Source organism: Monodelphis domestica, chromosome 1 (assembly GCF_027887165.1).
Source record: "Monodelphis domestica isolate mMonDom1 chromosome 1, mMonDom1.pri, whole genome shotgun sequence".
NCBI lineage: Eukaryota > Metazoa > Chordata > Mammalia > Didelphimorphia > Didelphidae > Monodelphis > Monodelphis domestica.
Genome location: NC_077227.1, coordinates 153,843,727 through 153,860,787, shown reverse-complemented (window position 1 = coordinate 153,860,787; position 17,061 = coordinate 153,843,727). Strand labels below are relative to the sequence as shown.

The 17,061-nt window shown below is 42.0% G+C and overlaps 1 protein-coding gene across 1 annotated transcript in view; it reads left to right on the top strand.

Moving 5' to 3' along the window:
• Nucleotides 1–2,751: 2,751 nt before the first annotated feature.
• HERC1 (HECT and RLD domain containing E3 ubiquitin protein ligase family member 1) overlaps nt 2,752–17,061 on the top strand; it is a 242,772-nt gene continuing 228,462 nt past the window's right edge. The window contains exon 1 of the mRNA XM_056820227.1: nt 2,752–2,918. The gene's annotated coding sequence lies outside the window, so the exon portion shown is untranslated. The remainder of the gene's footprint in view (nt 2,919–17,061) is intronic.

Here is a 17,061-nt window from a genome sequence, read left to right as displayed (position 1 = left end):
CCTTTATTTTACCAATGAGGAAAGTAAGGCTAAAAAAGGTATATTTGTTCATCAGATAACCTCAGCTGAAGGATTTGAACTCGACTTCCTAATATTGTCATATAGGCAAAATTTCTGAAGACAAATAGTATTTGCCTCCTATTGCTATATAGCTAGATACAACTTACATCTAGAGAGAGATTCAACAAGGAGTTCTGCCTTACTTTATAATCTGTTCTGGAATTCTGAGAAGCATGCCCAGAGTTCAGTAAAATCCTGCTTGCATGAGGAGAGGACCTTCCTCGAGAATCATGGCCATCAGTTTTGAAACCAGCACACTTGCAACTTTGCTGGTCCCTCCCTTCACCTCTTAGAGCCTCGGTGTCTTCAGTAGTGGTAGTCTCTCGGTGATCGAGAATGACTATTGTCTTTGTGCAGTTTCATCTACGGTGTACCCTCATGTGGCTTTGGAGTCCAAAGGCTGAGGCGCAGAGTCTGTGGCACACGGGGCCTGGAACGCCAGTTGTTACAGGAGGTGCGGCTGTGGCCTGGTGTCGGCGTTCACGCGCAGCGGCAAGACGTCGACGTCGCTCATCTTCAAAGGTGGTGGCGGCATGGTTAATGTGGGTTCGCCAGCTGCTTCTGTCAGAGGCAGCGAGTTCTAGTTGCTTTGGTGTCATGCCAGCCCACTTCAAGTTGGACTTTAGCTGATCCTTGAATCTTTTCTTTGGTCTTCATCTAGCTAATTAAGGAACTGAACAAGATGACCTCTGGTTCTTCCTTGGGTTGAAGTCCCAGGATCCCAGGAAGTTCAAGATAATGCTTGTTGAAACTGGACTGACCTGTTCTTCAGCCTTTCAGTTGTGTCTGACTCTTTGTGACCCTGCAGACCGTAGTACACTAATTCTGTCCCTGGGGTTTTCTTTCTTTTTAAAAAATTAATTGATTAGTTGATTTTATTTTAAAATATTTTTCTGTTTCCTTGATTCATTTTCTTTCCCTCCCCTCTTCCCACCTCCCTCCCAGAGCCAACAAGCATTCCATTGGGTTGTACAAATGTTATCACTCATTACTGATTATTGCTTATTTTTCTTGGCAAAGATCCTGGAGGGGGTTGCTATTCCCTTCTCTAGGAGAGTAAGGCAAACGGAGGTGAAGTGATTTGCCGAAGGTCACACATCTGGTAAGTCCTTGTCTGAGGCTGGATTTGAACTCAGGTTTTCCTCACTCCGGTTCCTGTGCCACCTAGCTGCCCATGGGATTCACCTGCAGTGTCTGCAGCCTGGGAGAAATGATCTATTTTTTCAAAATTGTGTCTGTATTTTATTCCAGTAACAGATTTACACATGTTTTCCAAGGTGGCGTGATTCATGTTGTCTCCTTCCCCTCTTCCCTCTCCCCACCTGGAGTTGACAAGCAATTCCAGACAGAGCCTATTTTAAAGGATTTCAGTGTCTAAGGCAGTAACCAAAGAAAGTATTACTGGGGGTGGGGGTGGGAGTGAGGGGTGGAAGGCAACTGGGGAACCTTGAAATGAAATGAGCCGAGTCTCTCTCTTCCCCTTCCCTCAGGATTTCTTACTCCCTCACCCTCTGTAACGCTCAGGCAAATAAACATTTCTTTCAGATCAGCTTTAAGAAATTAATCTCAACCTGGGGAGGGGGTTCCTGTTTGGGGAAAGCTTTGCCTTTCCTCCACGGGATCTTTTCCCTTGCCCACTGGGGTTCTCCTCCTCTGGAACTCCTCTGAACCTTGGGGATTACGTTGTCAGGAAGGAGGCCACGCATGTCAACAAGAAGGTTTTCCCTTGAGTAAGCCAAGGTCAAGTCACCGGAGGGTTTTTTCCCCTCTCTGGGCCCATTGAATATCCCCAGCTGGGAAGCCAAGGAGAAGGATTAGGGCAGAGGAGTGGAGCCCAAGAGCTACCATGCTGGTTTCTTTTCTCGTTACCTGCCCGAGTCCCGGGAATGAGCTTCTGGGGATCAGGAGCCACCACCCAGGGACCTGGGTTCGCCTTGAAGGCCACTGAACCAAACACTGGAATTTGTTTAGGAGACTATCCAAGGCCTGCTGGGATGGGATCGGGACAATCCTGAGCTTAAGAGAAAAAGGGGAATAGGAAGGAGAAACACTTAGATCTGGTATGCAAGAGGAAGCAATCCACGAGAGCGCCTTGGAAGAGTCTGCCTGGGCTCTCCTTGGCTTTCCCCAGAGAACCATAGAGAGTGAGGGAGATGAGTCATGCCCAGCAATCTTCCCCGCTTGCCCCAGAGGAAGCCGCTGCCCTTGGAGGGAGGAAGCTTTTTAGGATTCTGATGACAGCTGCCAGGTCAGACTCCAGGGCTCCATTCAGACTCAGCCACCCTCTTTAGTATGCATCCTCCTCTCTTTCCTTGGTTATTCATCTTCAGCTGTCTGGGATATGGAATGTAGTCTGCTTGCCCCTATTCTCTGCTTTGTTTCTGGTGCCATTTATCATCCCTTCGCTCTTGTGCTTTTAGGGAGTTACAAGGATGTTTCTAAGGACTCTGTTTCTAAACTGCATCTTGGGGGTGGTGGGGAAAGACAATCACTTTGGCGCCGTTCCCTTGATGAAGATTCCAGGGGCTCTTGGGAGGCACTTCAGCCAGGGAGGCCCGGGCCCTCCTCTGTTGTGCTCTGGAAGGTGGATTCTGTTTGGGCTGGTGTCTTTGGTAACCATGACTTCACGGCTCTGGCTTGGGTGATTCCAGTCAATGCCTCTGTTCTCCTCCATAGCAGAGTCTTCCTTCGTGTTAAGTGTTATTCCTATTGGGCGAAGGAAGCCTACTTGGCTGACGGCCCCCCAAAACATTAATTGATCCCCCTGGATCACTTGGATCCTTAGAGGTTTTCTGAGGAGGATCCATGAAATTCTTTTTGTAATGATGTGGATAGAGGACAGGAGTGAGGCCTTCAAGGTAGGCGCTCCCTGTTAAAACAAGTCTAAAGGTATTTATTGAGCATCTCCACAGCTTTTGGTGGCATAAAAAGAAGCAGAAAGACCTGTTCCTTCCCTCCGAGGAGCCTGGGAATTAGTTAAGATGATAAGATTTACATAGATGTAAAGGCTAGAAAACAATATAATTAAAGGCTAAACGATGTGTTTACTAGATTAGGAATGCTATAGAAATTCTGTATAACTAAGAGCTAGGATGTGGCAGAGCATTTGGGGGAAGGTTTCACCAACAAGGTAAGGATTTAAAAGAATGGGTAGGATTAAAATGGATGTAGAAGGGGGGGGCAGCTGGGTAGCTCAGTGGATTGAGAGCCAGGCCTAGAGATGGGAGGTCCTAGGTTCAAATCTGACCTCAGCCATTTCCTAGCTGTGTGACCCTGGGCAAGTCACTTGACCCCCATTGCCTAGCTCTTACCACTCTTCTGTCTTGGAGCCAATACACAGTATTGTCTCCAAGAAGGAAGGTAGGGGTTAAAAAAAAATGGATGTAGAAGGAAAGAAGAATCTTCTAAGAAGGAAAAACAGCATGAGGAAGCAAGCAGGAATGAGTATAATATAGGAAAAGTAACCCCAAGATTTTATCATACTTGTTTGTTTATTGTAGCTAAATTTGGGTCAAGGAGGCATGATTTTGCCTGATTGCATAATAGAATCCATCTAATGATTTGACGCATTATAATTGAAGTCTCTCTTGATTCATATCCAATGTCATTGGTATTTATGGAATACTACCATCCTCAGCATCATCTGCTATTGGATCTGGAAAAGTCCTTAAAAACCATCTAGAGTGGGGCAGGTAGGCGGCTCAGTGGATTGAGAGCCAGGATTGAGATGGGAGGTCCTGGGTTCAAATGTGACCTCAGACACTTCCTAGCTGTGTGACAAATCATATATCCCCCATTGCCTAGCCTTCACTGCTTTTCTACCTTGGAATCAATACTTAGTATTGATGCTAAGACAGAAGGTAAAGGTTAAAAAAAAAATCTAGTCCAACCATCTCATTTCACAGTTGAAGAAATTGAGATATAGAGGAGAGCAAGGCATCATAGGCAGCTCTACGAGGGGAGGGTTGGGTCACCTGCCCCGTAGTCTTTCTATCACACATGCAGCCACTGATTATCCAAGTCACCTTGAGATAATGACACTGACTCATGATTCTATTTGTATAGGATATCCTTTCAGCATTACAAGTCTCCTAAGCTGTTAGGGAAAGGCCTCTTCTCTTTGTCTCTTCCTCCTAACTAAATGGGTATCTTATAACAAAAGTGGATAAACTGATTCCTGCATTGGAATAAGGGTATGAATAAGAAGAAAAACTAAGCCTGGCTTTTCTACAGTAACAAGACAGGAGGAGGCCCACCTGTATTATCCAGGAAGGTAGTTTTGTTTGTTTTTTTCATTGTTGTTTATGAACTGAAATTTGACTCAAATATCTCGGAAAAAGAAATCCCAGTCTTCAGGATTTATCTCAAAAGATCTTTTAAAGACTCTTGAATTCCCCAAACTGCTTTTGGGTTATGTGAATATATCCAGTGAAAAAATGAATCGACCTAAGCAGGTTCTATTTTCTCTTTGCCTTAAAGTACTAGATTGATTTGGCCCTGCATAGCTATTAGAGAATTAAAGCCCAATAGAAATCCTACACTTCCCCGAGGAGACCATGGGAAGTAAGGTTCAAAGAAGACTGAGGGAGCAGGAAAAGGCATGTTTGTGTTTGGAGGCCTGAACACAGTTTAAAGTCTAAATTCCTTAGCTTAGTTTTCAAGGTCTTCTGAGAGCTAGCACCTCCCCACCTTTCTAATATCCAACTGAATAGACTGTCAGGATTCATTAAAAAACTGAGAATATTCTTTCCTCTGAAATATGTACCTTCCTCTGATTTCACTATTTAAAGCAAGAAAATGTACATAAAGTGCTCTGTAAAGCTTTCAGCTGGGCATCTAGGTGGGTAGAGCACTGGACCTGAAGTCAGAAAGACCCGAATTAAAATCTGGCATTTACTAGTTGTGTGACCTTGGGTGAGTCACTAAACCCTGTTGGCCTCAGTTTCCCCATATGTAAAATGAGCTGGAGAAGGAAATGACAAACCACTTGAGTATCTTTGCTATGAAAACCCCACATGGAGTCAGGAAGAGTTGGACACGACTGAACCACAACAACAATCTCCCCTAGCTCACAATACTCTGTACACAGTAAGTGCTTAGGATCCTACAAGGAATCTTTGAGGTGATCTAGTACAACCTTCACTTATTTTACAGATGAGGACATTGAGACCAAGTTAGGATGTGACTTATTCCAAGTGATACAGGTACGAAGTGGCAGAGTCAGAATTTAAACACAAGTCCTCTCCCTCCGAATATGACCCTCTTACTATCATCCCATGCCCAGGAAATTTGTGCTTTGAATATCACTGTCTACATACTCACTTAGCATTTTTCAAAGTTTATATTTTTTACTTCTGCAGTTCCTGCCACCTACAATACCCTCCCCAACCCCTTTCCCCTTAATGTCTTACATCAAGATCTAGCTCAAGGGGGCAGCTGGGTAGCTCAGTGGATTGAGAACCAGGCCTAGAGATGGGAGGTCCTAGGTTCAAATCTGGTCTCAGACACTTCCTAGCTGGGTGACCCTGGGCAAGTCACTTGACCCCCATTGCCTAGCCCTTACCACTCTTCTGCCTTGGAGCCAATACACAGTATTGACTCCAAGACGGAAGGTAAGGGGTTTTATATTTAAAAAAAAAAAAAGATCTAGCTCAAAACATCTTTCCCATAAAGTTTAATCCAAGGACCTCAAGTGGAAAGTGATATCTCCCTCCTCTGAATTCCTAGAACATTTGTTTTTATTATTCTTTTGCCTCATAAGGCCTACACCCATGAAAAGGCAACTAATAACACTTTGTGATAACTCATATCTTCCCATTTAATCCTTTTAATTTAAATTAACTTAATTTAAATCCTTTAGAGCAGCTACCACAGGGGAGGTAGGGTAGCTTACTTAACACAATGCTTTTTGTATCATATTCCAATGGACCTGTGGTCTCCTACTTGGCTATTGCCTTTTTTTTTAGCACTTACTTTCTGTCTTAGATCAGTTTCAGGACAGAAGACTAGTAAAGGCTAGACAAGTAGGGTTAAGGGACTTGTCCAGGGTCACATAGCCAGGACATGTCTGAGACCCAATTTGAATCTAGAACCTCTCATCTCCACTTTTGGCTTCTCAGTCCTCTGAGCCACCTCGCTGGCCCCAGGCTATTTCTTTTTTAAAAATAAGGGATAAATATTTATTGATTTGCTCTAGTGGGTGGTTGGATAATTTCAACTGAAAAGGATTTTTTCCTTCAACTATCCAGATAATTCAGTTAAAAGCACTTCTGGGGTTTGGGTTATTTTTTGTTTTGTTTGAACTATGAAGGTAATTTAAGCTGTGTAGGCCAAACTTACATTCTCCAGCTTCTGCAGCTTACAAGTAGCTCATGCTGGTAGAGGAGCAGAGTCAGCTCCAGGAAAAGCTGGTGGTTTACCTCTTAATTTTGGAAAACAATCACTGTTTATGGCTAGATAAAGGGGAGAAATCTCTGGAATTTAGCTAGGTTGGGAAATATTAGTGATAGCAAGAGAATTTAGAGGGTTTAGAAGTGGTCCCTGGGGTCCGGCCTAAATGTCAGAGGAGAGATTTTTCTGAGCTAAAGTATCTCCAGCTCAGACTAAGAACAAAGTGCTGACTTTTTGTGAAGAAGAGAGTGGTGCCAACTCTTACAAAAGAAAGAGAAACCAAACCAAAAAAATCAGAGGGCTTAAAAAAACAAAACTTTACCTTCTGTCTTAGTGTCAATTCTAAGACAGAAGAGCAGCAAAGGCTAGGAAATTGGGGTTAAGTGACTTGCCCATGATCATATAGCTGGGAAGTATCTGAGGTCACATTCAAGCCCAGGTTCTCTTCTCTTCAGGTCTGGTGTTCTAACTGGTGAGCCACCTAGCTGCCCCTAGAAGGCTCTTTGTTGATGATTCTCCTTGACTTCTTTTTAATTTTTTAATTTTTAAAACCCTCACCTTCCATTGTAGATTCAATTCTGTGTATTGGTTTCAAGGCAGAAGAGTGGTAAGAGGCAATAGGAGTTAAGTGACTTGCCCAGGGTCACCCAGCTAGGAAGTGTCTGAGGCTGGATTTGAACTTGGAATCTCCCATCTCTAAACCTGGCTCTCTATCCACTGAGTCACCCAGCTGCTCCTCCTCTTGACTTTTAAGCCTCAGTATGGTTGCACCTTATCTCACACAGAATCTTCTCTGTAATATTACAAGGCAAGCACTGGACTGGAAAACCTTAGCCAGCCTCCCCAGTTGGAAAGTGATGTCTCCTTTCTCTGAACTTCCAGGGTACTTGTCTGCACTACTCTTTTAGCACTTGAGACATACACTCATGAACGGATAATTATAGGAGACAGAATTCCTTCTGGATTCTCAACCCTCTTCTACCTCTTAGGAGCCAGGTGATTTTGGGCAAGTCACTTAATTTCTCTGAAAATTAGTTTGTTCAGCTGTGAGGGGGTGTATAATACCTGTTCATCGCTGCCTCCTTCATTGGGATATTGTGAAGGTCAGAATGATTATATTGTGTATTTTCCATAATGAGTTAATTAAGTTGAAGTCACTTTGAAGCTATGGTACATACAGCGTTGAGCTGTTTAGAGTTAAGAAAGGCAGACTGCTTGCTCCACCATATACCTTTCCATTGCCCTTTCTGGTTGAGTCTAATATTCCCGCCTTGCCACTATTAACATAGTGGCCAAAAGTATGGAGTCTTTGCTCGTCTTCCCTTTTAAGTGCTTGGTAGTGCCACGGAGAGCCGGAGGTATTCAGTGGAATGCCAGGCAGTCATCAAACAAAACTGGAAGTAGAGCTGAATACTCTTCATCAGGATAATGGATTCCTGGGCTTAATTCTGTCTTCCACAGCTTCCTGCTTTGGTCCTATGTTACGGAAGAATGCATTGGAACCAGATCATCCCCAGTCCTATGATCAAGCCAAATAGATTCGGCTTGATCATCGGACAAGTCTTTGTGGTAACGGTGCTGTTTTCTGACCGGGAAAGGAGCTTGGTCACTGCAGCAGAACTTCCCTTAGCTTTGGGATGCCCAGTGTACCACAGCCCTTTAGAGGATGTCTCTGCTTCTAAGAGACCTTGTTTACATCCCTGTTGCCTGGGGGACCACCTCAAAGACCTGGAACAAAATTCAACCCCTCTGGAGGGAGCACTGTGCATTCACCTGTATTCTCTAGTAACCAGGAAAGATTCTTCCCTTATGTTTGTATTATTATTAACCAGGATTGCAATGAGTTTTCTAGCTGTGGTTGCCCTTGACTAGTTAAACAAATAATTTGTTAATAAGCTAAACCAACTGAATCAGATTTTTAAAAATGCACCTTTGTTTCCTGAACTAAGGCATGTTAATGCCTTCCCTTCTCTTTAGTTCTTTATATAAAATTTCTGGATCTAGACCATCCCGATGGGCCTATCTTACCACATACAGCGGCATAGTAGTGGCATAAGAGAAAGAAGGCTAGAGCTGCAGTCAGATAACGCCAGCTTTACCCCAGTTCTGCTATTTATTACCTGTATAGCCTTAGGTAAAACCACTCTATCTCCTTGGACTGCCGCCTCTGAGACAATAAATGTGTTTAGCGAGTGTTCACTTTGGCCATCACCTCACACCACTCCCAGGCCAATTCCATAACTTGCTGCCATCTCTATGGTCTCTTCTCTCCACCGCCTGCTAATTATAGTTCTAAGAACAGTAATCAAATCAACATATTGTTCCTGGAAAAAAGATGACGTTCAGTTTGCCTGTGACTCTAATTGGGGCATATGGGATGTGCAGAGAGAGTTAGTGCATCTAATGTGAGGGCTTCTCAGGACTACTCAGCCACCTGTAGTGTCCCCACAACTGTGATCTATGGCTCCAAGCATGGGCATCAGCCACGCCCCAGCATCCGGGCAGACAGGCTAAACCAGGCCGAGGGTAGCCAACAGACCTCAAACCCTGAGTGCGTTAGGGTATGCCTACCCAAGCATGAGAAGACATCCCCTGGCACAAAGGGCAGAGGACAACCATTTGTTCCAGCAGCCAAGAAGGCCATGAAAACAGGTGTAGAAGAACACTTAAAGCTTGATTAACATCAAAGAAGCCGAAGTCATCCATTGCATCCTTGAACATCCCCAGTTGTCTTGACTTTTGTCTTGCCACTGGACTTTGATAACTGGAAGAGAGTGAGGCTGAGGACTTTTTGCAGCTCTGCCTCCCTTAAATCCGATGCATGTTGAAGTGCAGAAATCACTCTCATGATGTCATTGGTCATCTTCAAAATCAAAGGACAAGCAATGAAGATTCTAATTACCATTCTCTCTGATGTTCCGGTCCAAAGCACTCCTTTCTTGTTATCACTTCCCTACATGTGTTGTTTTCTACAATTAGAATTTAGTTTCTTGAGGGCAGTAATTGTTTTTTTGGAATTTTTTTTTTTGCTTATATTTGTTTCCAGAGCACAGAAAGTTTTCTTAATAGATACTTTTTTCATTCATTCATCCTGTTTCTTTATTTGGAAAATGAGAGAATTGGATTACATGGCCTTTTAGATGATTTTCTACAAGTCCAAATCTATGATTCTGGTTATTTGAAGCTTCATCTTTCCCCTTTTCCCTCACCTTGATTTCTATGGATGATGAAACAGTGGGCATCAACAGATATATATTTTTTTAAACCCTTACCTTCCGTCTTGGAGTCAATACTGTGTATTGGCTCCAAGGCAGAAGAGTGGTAAGGACTAGGCAATGGGGGGTCAAGTTACTTGCCCAGGGTCACACAGCTGGGAAGTGTCTGAGACCAGATTTGAACCTAGGACCTCCCGTCTCTAGGTCGGTTCTCAATCCACTGAGCTACCCAGCTGCCCCCCAGATATTTTAAAATTTATTATAAAGCTCTTCTGTTTTCCTGGCCTGCAGGAGTCGCAACCCACATTGCTGGAGAGAGTATCTTCACAGATGAGATAAAAAAGTCATGGAAGTATTAGAGTAGAATTTGTATTGACTTGTCCTGAGATTTATGGGATACTCCCTCAAGCCTGCCAGGTACTTCTTATGCTTTTCTACTGCTCGCCACATGAGAAGATCAAGAGGATCATGCATTATCTTCCATCCATGATGGCATTCAGAACCCTCCATGAATGCTCTTTTCTGTCTGAATAAACCTTGTATAGAAGCAGTTGGAATGAAGAGATACAAAATAGAGATTGTTTTCATTGGGGGAAGTTGATGGAAGTAGAAAGAGTAGGAATTTTTTTTAAGCTTTGTCTCTGGATTTCTAATAGGGCTAATTAATGAACATGGGTGACAAGAGCTCAAAATAACCCTTAGAGAGACATGGACAGAAAATGAATCTGATTTGGGCTGTCTAACCATCCTGTCCTAATTCTGAGTTGGATAATGTATTCTCTTTCCTCTTACCTTAGCTTCCTTTAAAAATCATTATATTTTATTTCTCTGCTTGATGACCCTAGTAGAACTAGTGACTTAGAAGGGTAGAACAATTGACTTGAAATGTATGTTCTTTAAAGCAAGAAAAAAATGACAAATTTTGCACTTATTTAAATTTTTGTTATTAAATGTGTCTCAATTCTAAAAAAGCAACACCCATGAATATCTCATCTTATGATAGAGCTATATTAGAGCCTGATAATTCCCACTTAAAAAAGCTTTGCTTTTATGAAACAATTCCCAGCAGGATTCATTTAGTGAGCCCTCTTTTAGCCCCTCCAATCAGTTGAATTTTAAATTTTGTTCAATTCATAGTTGCAATTTTTGACAGGTTTCCAGGAGCACCTTTATTGCAAAAACAGAAATATAGCTATATCATTATTATGCCATCATTCATTTTTCAGGCAACAGTGCTTCAATATCCTTGAATACGTTCTATTTTCATTTTGTGGGGCAATTGTTTTGATCTTTGTTGAAAATAAACCCAGGATTAGGAAGCATCTGAAGAATTGATTTGATGCCAATTTGAAAGGGGGAAAAACCCTTCCCCTATTAAACAATGCATAGACTTTCTTTCCCATTGAAAATGCTGGTAAAAACTCAAAATGAGAAGCATTCAGGCACATCATGTTCTCCATTATAATGAAATCAGCCAGTCACTCTTTCCTCTGGAAGGAAAAAGAAAAAAAGCTAAATTGGAAGAGGAGAGCTAATGAGCTCAATAATGTGCATGCTAAAAAGAAAAATTAACCAGTCCCACTTCACTTGTTTCCTGATGTTTTTTGGCTCTCATCTGCCTTTCAGAGTCTGAATCCAGTGCTGCTCATTCCCTCCCTTCCTGCCCTGCCAGTCTTTTAATTAGTTACAACTGTGCGCTATATGCTCATGCATTGCCTATTCACATTCTTTCAAGTACAGAGATGTTGCTACAGCCAAAAATTATCGTCTGTATGGATGAGTGTGGCTAGTTAGGTTCAAGTCAGAGAAGTCCACTGACTACCTATTGTTTGACCTCCCCTCTGTTAAAGCATTGGGAGTGAGTAAAATAAAGTAGTTTACAGACCAAGGAGACCTAGTGGAGTGATTTGTGAATTGTATAGCATGGGATCAAGAAGTGGATTAAATAGCACAAACTCTGAGTCCTGCTAGAAAGGCTTAGAGAATGGAGATGCCTTATGTGGGCTAGAATATGGACAGAATCATGGAACCAGGGGGAACTCGAGCGGAACCTAAAAGTATGGTCTCCTTGAAACAAAGGCCTATCTTTTAAACAGTCTCCTTCCACTGATGTTGCCTGGCTCTGGATGGTGGAATGCGAAGCCTTCAAAGAACTTAAAGTGATGGTCATCCGAAGGATGATTAAGAGGCACATGGTGGATGTGCATAGGCAGGCACACATGTCCAACCAAGAAATGTGAAGATGTAGCATAAAGGACCTCCTCAGAAAAAATCGATGATCAGAAAAGATGACGGTCGTGCCATGAGAATGCTGTACACTCCTTTGGTATGCACGACAGTATCACAAGAAATTGTAGATGAAAGCCTCTAAGATGTTGAAGTCCCATGAGAGGAGGGAGGTCATGCATGGGTTGCAATCTCAAGACAAGTATATACAAACAAGCTGTATTGAGGATAAACAGGAAATACCTAAGAGAAGCACTAGAATTAAGAGAGGTTGAGAAAGGCTTCCTCTACATGGTGAGATTTTAGCTGGGGCTTGAAGGAAGCCAGGGAGGCCAGGAAGCATAGATGAGGATGGAGAACATTTCAGGCATAGGGGAAGCCAGGGAAAATGTTCCAAACAGAGAACTAGAATATCTTGTTCAAGGAACAGCAAGGAGGTCATTGGATCGAAGGGTATGTGATTGTTGGGGGGAAGAGTAAGGAAATAAGAAGACTGGTGAGGGGGGAACCTCCACCAATTATGAAGGGCTTCAAATGCCAAAGGGGCTTTTACATTTGATCCTGGAGGTTACAGGGTACCATTGACCTTATACATAAAGTTCTAAAACTTAGTCTCTTTTGCAGGCTTAGTATAATTGAGAACTAAAATCTCTCATCATTATTACCAGTTACGATGGCTTCTTTCAACTCTACTTATTCCTTTCCTTACCACAACCCTATTATAAGGATCACTAGGCCCATTTTACAGAGGCGAAAACTGCGCTTCTGGAAACTTAGAGAGGCTTAAAGACTTCCTTCAGACTCATAAAATGTCAGTAATGGAGGCAAGACTGAAACCTGGCCCATTTGAAGGAAGGAAATAGCATTTAGTAAGTTTTTATTAATTTCCTGCTTTGTCAGAAACTTTGATAAATACTTTTTACAAATATTATCTCATTTCAGCCTCACAAAAACCCTGGGAGTTTGGGGCTATTATTATCCCCATAGTTTAGTTGAAAATACTTTAAATGACCCCAAGTCCTGAAAAAATGATTTTCTGGCATAAACCTCTCTCGTGCCTGGTGCCCTGACGTATCCAGCACTAATTTTGTCTCTCCTCTTCTGGCTCTTCCTAGTTGGACAGCTCCTGTAGCAGGGCATCAGCACCAGAATGAGATGCTGTTCATTTCTCCCAAAGCAAATAAAAAAACCCAACAGGATCTTCTGTGGCTGATGTTTGAATGGGAGTCTTTTTTGAGTGTGGCTAAAAATTTCAGGAGCTAAAGGGCTTATGGGAGAGAGGGAGGAACAAAATAAAACAAACAGATCTGCTATCGAGAGATTCTTATGCAGTTTGAAGGAGCAGAAGCTAATTTTAAAGTGAGGAAGGTAGGAGGAGAAGGTGGCAAGTACTTAGCCCTTTTTAATGAGTTCGCTAGAAGAATGACCCTTTTAAATTTTTACTGAAACTGTCTGTTCTTTTAGATCACAGTGATTTTCTCATATGTTTCCTTTGGTTTTTTTTCCTTCAAAGTCAGCCAGTTGCATTTATTAAGCATTTACCTTGTGTCAGACATTGTGTTAAACCCTGGGGTTATAGAGAAAGGCAAAACAGGTTCTGCACACATTGTAATGGGGAGATAATATGTAAATATAAATGTACATTCTGTATCTATAGAGAGAGTATCAAGGAGAGGAGGGTAAGGCAAAACCTGGCAGTGTATGCAACAACAATACAGTTTCCTGAAAGGAAAGAGATAAATTTTTTCAATAATTTATCTTTATTGAGACTGGTCATTATGATTAATCAGAGTTCAACTATCTTTAGAATTGTTGTGGACTGTATATGTTCTAGTCCTGATTATTTAATTGAATCATAGATTTAGATTTAGAACTAGGAACCTTAGAGTCCATAGAGACTATCCACCTTTTTTTACAGATAAGAAAATTGATTCTCACAGTGGTTTAGTGACTTGCTCAGTTATATAGCAATAGGGGTGAAGTGACTTGCCCAGGGTCACATAGCTAGGAAGTGTCTGAGACCAGATTTGAACCCAGGACCTTCTGTCTCTAGGTCTGGCTCTCAATCCACTGAGCAACCCAGCTGCCCCCCACTACATGCCTTTTGGGCATTTTGAATTGAATGTCTCAGGAATATTTCAAACTGGACATGTCCAAAACTGAATCCATTATCTTTCCCCTCCAAACCCTCTTCCAAACTTACCTAGTGATGAAGGCATCACCATCCTTCCAGTCTCCCGAGTTCAAAACCATCAGCATTATTCTCAACTCCTCTCTTAGCCTCACATGTCCAATCAGTCACTAGTCTTGTCATTTTAATTTGCCCAATATGACTTGGGTCCTACCTCTTACAAATCCCACAGCTACCCTTTTAAGGTCCTCATTTTCTCTTATCTAAATAACTGGAACAGTCTCCTACTTGGCTCTGTCTTAAGTCTCTCACCATTCTAATCCATTTTCTACCTTGATGCCAAAGTAATTTTCTTAAGCACAGATCTGTCACCTTCCTCAATCAACTCTTGTGGCTCCCTATTGCCTCTAAGAAAAAACCTAAATTCCTCAGTTTAGTTTTTAAAGTTTTTCATAAGCTGACCCCAACTTGTCATTCCAAGTTGATTATATATTGCACCCTTTGGTCCAACCCAACTGGCCTTCTCCCTTTCACCCATGGTGTTCCATCTCCTGCTTCTGTGGTTTTACACTACCTGGAATGCCTCCTCACCTCCACCTCCTAGAATCCCTCTCTCGAATTCTTCTAAGATGTGACTCCTCACCGCCTTCTACATAAAGTCTTTTGATCTTCTCAACTCTTAGCGTGCTCTTTCCCTAACTACCTTGTATTTATTGTGTATTTAAAATACACTTAGACATGTACTCATCTCCTCCATTATAATTTCAGAAGGGATTCTTTAGTTCTTTGTATCCTAAACAACTAGGAGAGTGCATGGCATGCTTATAAATGCTTGTTGACTGATTAGATATCAAAGTATCCCATTCTGTTTAGGATTTAACCCTACGTTGATTTTCATTCAAATATACATCTCTTTCTGAAGTTTCTTAGAAAGGAATATTACATGTTGATGGCCAGACTGGGGCTATTCATACCCTGGTACCAATCAAGTATTTAAGGGGGACCAGAAGTGGGACAATGGCATCTAGTACAACTTCATGCACTTTATTGGGCACCTAAATTTTGAAAATTGGATGAATAAATACCTCTCATTGAGTTGTATATTGAAAAAGAACCTCACTGGAAGACAAAAGGAAGCATCAATAACTGAGAAGCAAAGTTGCAAATCGTTTTTTTTTTGTTTTGTTTTGTTTTGTTTTAATTAGATGTAGCTCAGTAAATAAAGAACCAGGCCTAGAGACTGGAGGTCCCGGGTTAAAATTTGGCTTTAGACACTTCCTTACTGGGTGACCCTGGGCAAGTCACTTCACCTCCATTGCCTAGCCCTTTCTGTTCTTCTGCCTTGGAACCAATACTTACCTATTTAGTGTATGGAGCTAAAGTAGCTGATTAGTAACTTTCAATGAACCCAGATTCTAAGACAGAAGATGACAGTTTTTAAAAAATTAGATATTGACTTGTTTCATTCAATTTGGGATTAGGCTGCTGGTGATAGCCCCACGTTGTCAGTTTTGTTGACTCTAGGCAGCTTTGGCAAGGAGAGGAGCCATGGGGCTTTTGGTTAAACAGTGAGTAAATACATAGGTTGGATTCCCAAGGTCAGTCCAAGTTTATCTAAGGCCTTATATTTGTAAGAATGCTCCTATGGCAGAGTAGGCTTTAGACTAGGGGCATTCACTCAGCACAAGAGGCTGTAATGGAGCTCCAGACTTTCTCCATTTCCCTTCATAGAAAAATATAATCAAAATCAGATTGGTGGATAAAAGCACATTGTATGGCTTATAGACAGCCTCTTTCTTTTAGCAGGCTAAATCCTCTCTTCCTATGTCAACATCAGGCCTTTTTTTTGGTAATAAGTGGTTAGAGAGCTACAAGTTCCTTGAAGTAAATTATACCACTCAATGAGGATAACAAGAAGGAATCTCAGTTGTAATGGATGAGATTAAAGAACTGCAGAAATACTCCCCAAAGTGACCTAGTTCAAGATAAGGTTTATAAATGTGCTGCTGAGTAGATACTATATAAATGTAAGCATGGAAGGGCTGCAGAGTCTCCAGAAAGGAGAATAAGAATTTATCAGCAGATCCCTCATTGTCTGGGGGAGATGCACACAAACAGTATCTGGCCCACTCCAGACACAGGGATGAGATTACAGAAGGCACCCCTGAGAGGGAAGAAGGTACTCTGAAGAGGCTGAGAATGACAAATGAAAGTAATGATTCTTGGCCTGAACAAGATAAGATGAAGGGAACATAGAGTTTACCTGAAGGGTTGTCATGTAGAAGAAATTAGAATTGTTCTGTGTCCCCCAAAGTTGGAACAATGGGTAGAAGTCACAGCAAGGGAGATTTATTTTTAAAAATTTATTTAATTAGTCAATTTAGAATATTTTTCCTTGGTTACAAGTCATGTTCTTTCCTTCCCCTCCCCCACCCCTCCCATAGTCAATGGGCAATTCCACTGGGTATTACATGTGTCCTTGATCAAAACCTATTTCCATATTATTAATATTTACACCAGGGTGATTGTTTAGAGTCCACAACCCCAATCATATCCCCATCGACCCATGTGATCAAGCAGTTGTTTTTCTTCTCTGTTTCTGCTCCCACAGTTCTTCCTCTGGATGTGGATAGCATCTTTCTTATAAGTCCCTCAGAATTGTCCTGGGTCACTGCATTGCTGCTAGTAGAGAAGTCCATTATGTTTGAGTGTACCACAGTGTCTCAGTCTCTGTGTACAATGTTCTCCTGGTTCTGCTCCTCTCACTCTGCATCACTTCCTGAAGGTTGTTCCGGTTCACATGGAATTCCTCCACTTTATTATTCTTTTTAGCACAATAGTATTCCATCACCAACATATACCACAATTGGTTCAGCCATTCCCCAGTTGATGGGCATCCCCTCATTTTCCAACTTTTTGCCACCACAAAGAGGGCAGCTATGAATATTTTTGTACAAGTCTTTTTCCTTATGATCTCTTTGGAGTACAAGCCCAGCAGTGCTATGGTTGGATCAAAGGGCAGACAGACTTTTAACGCCC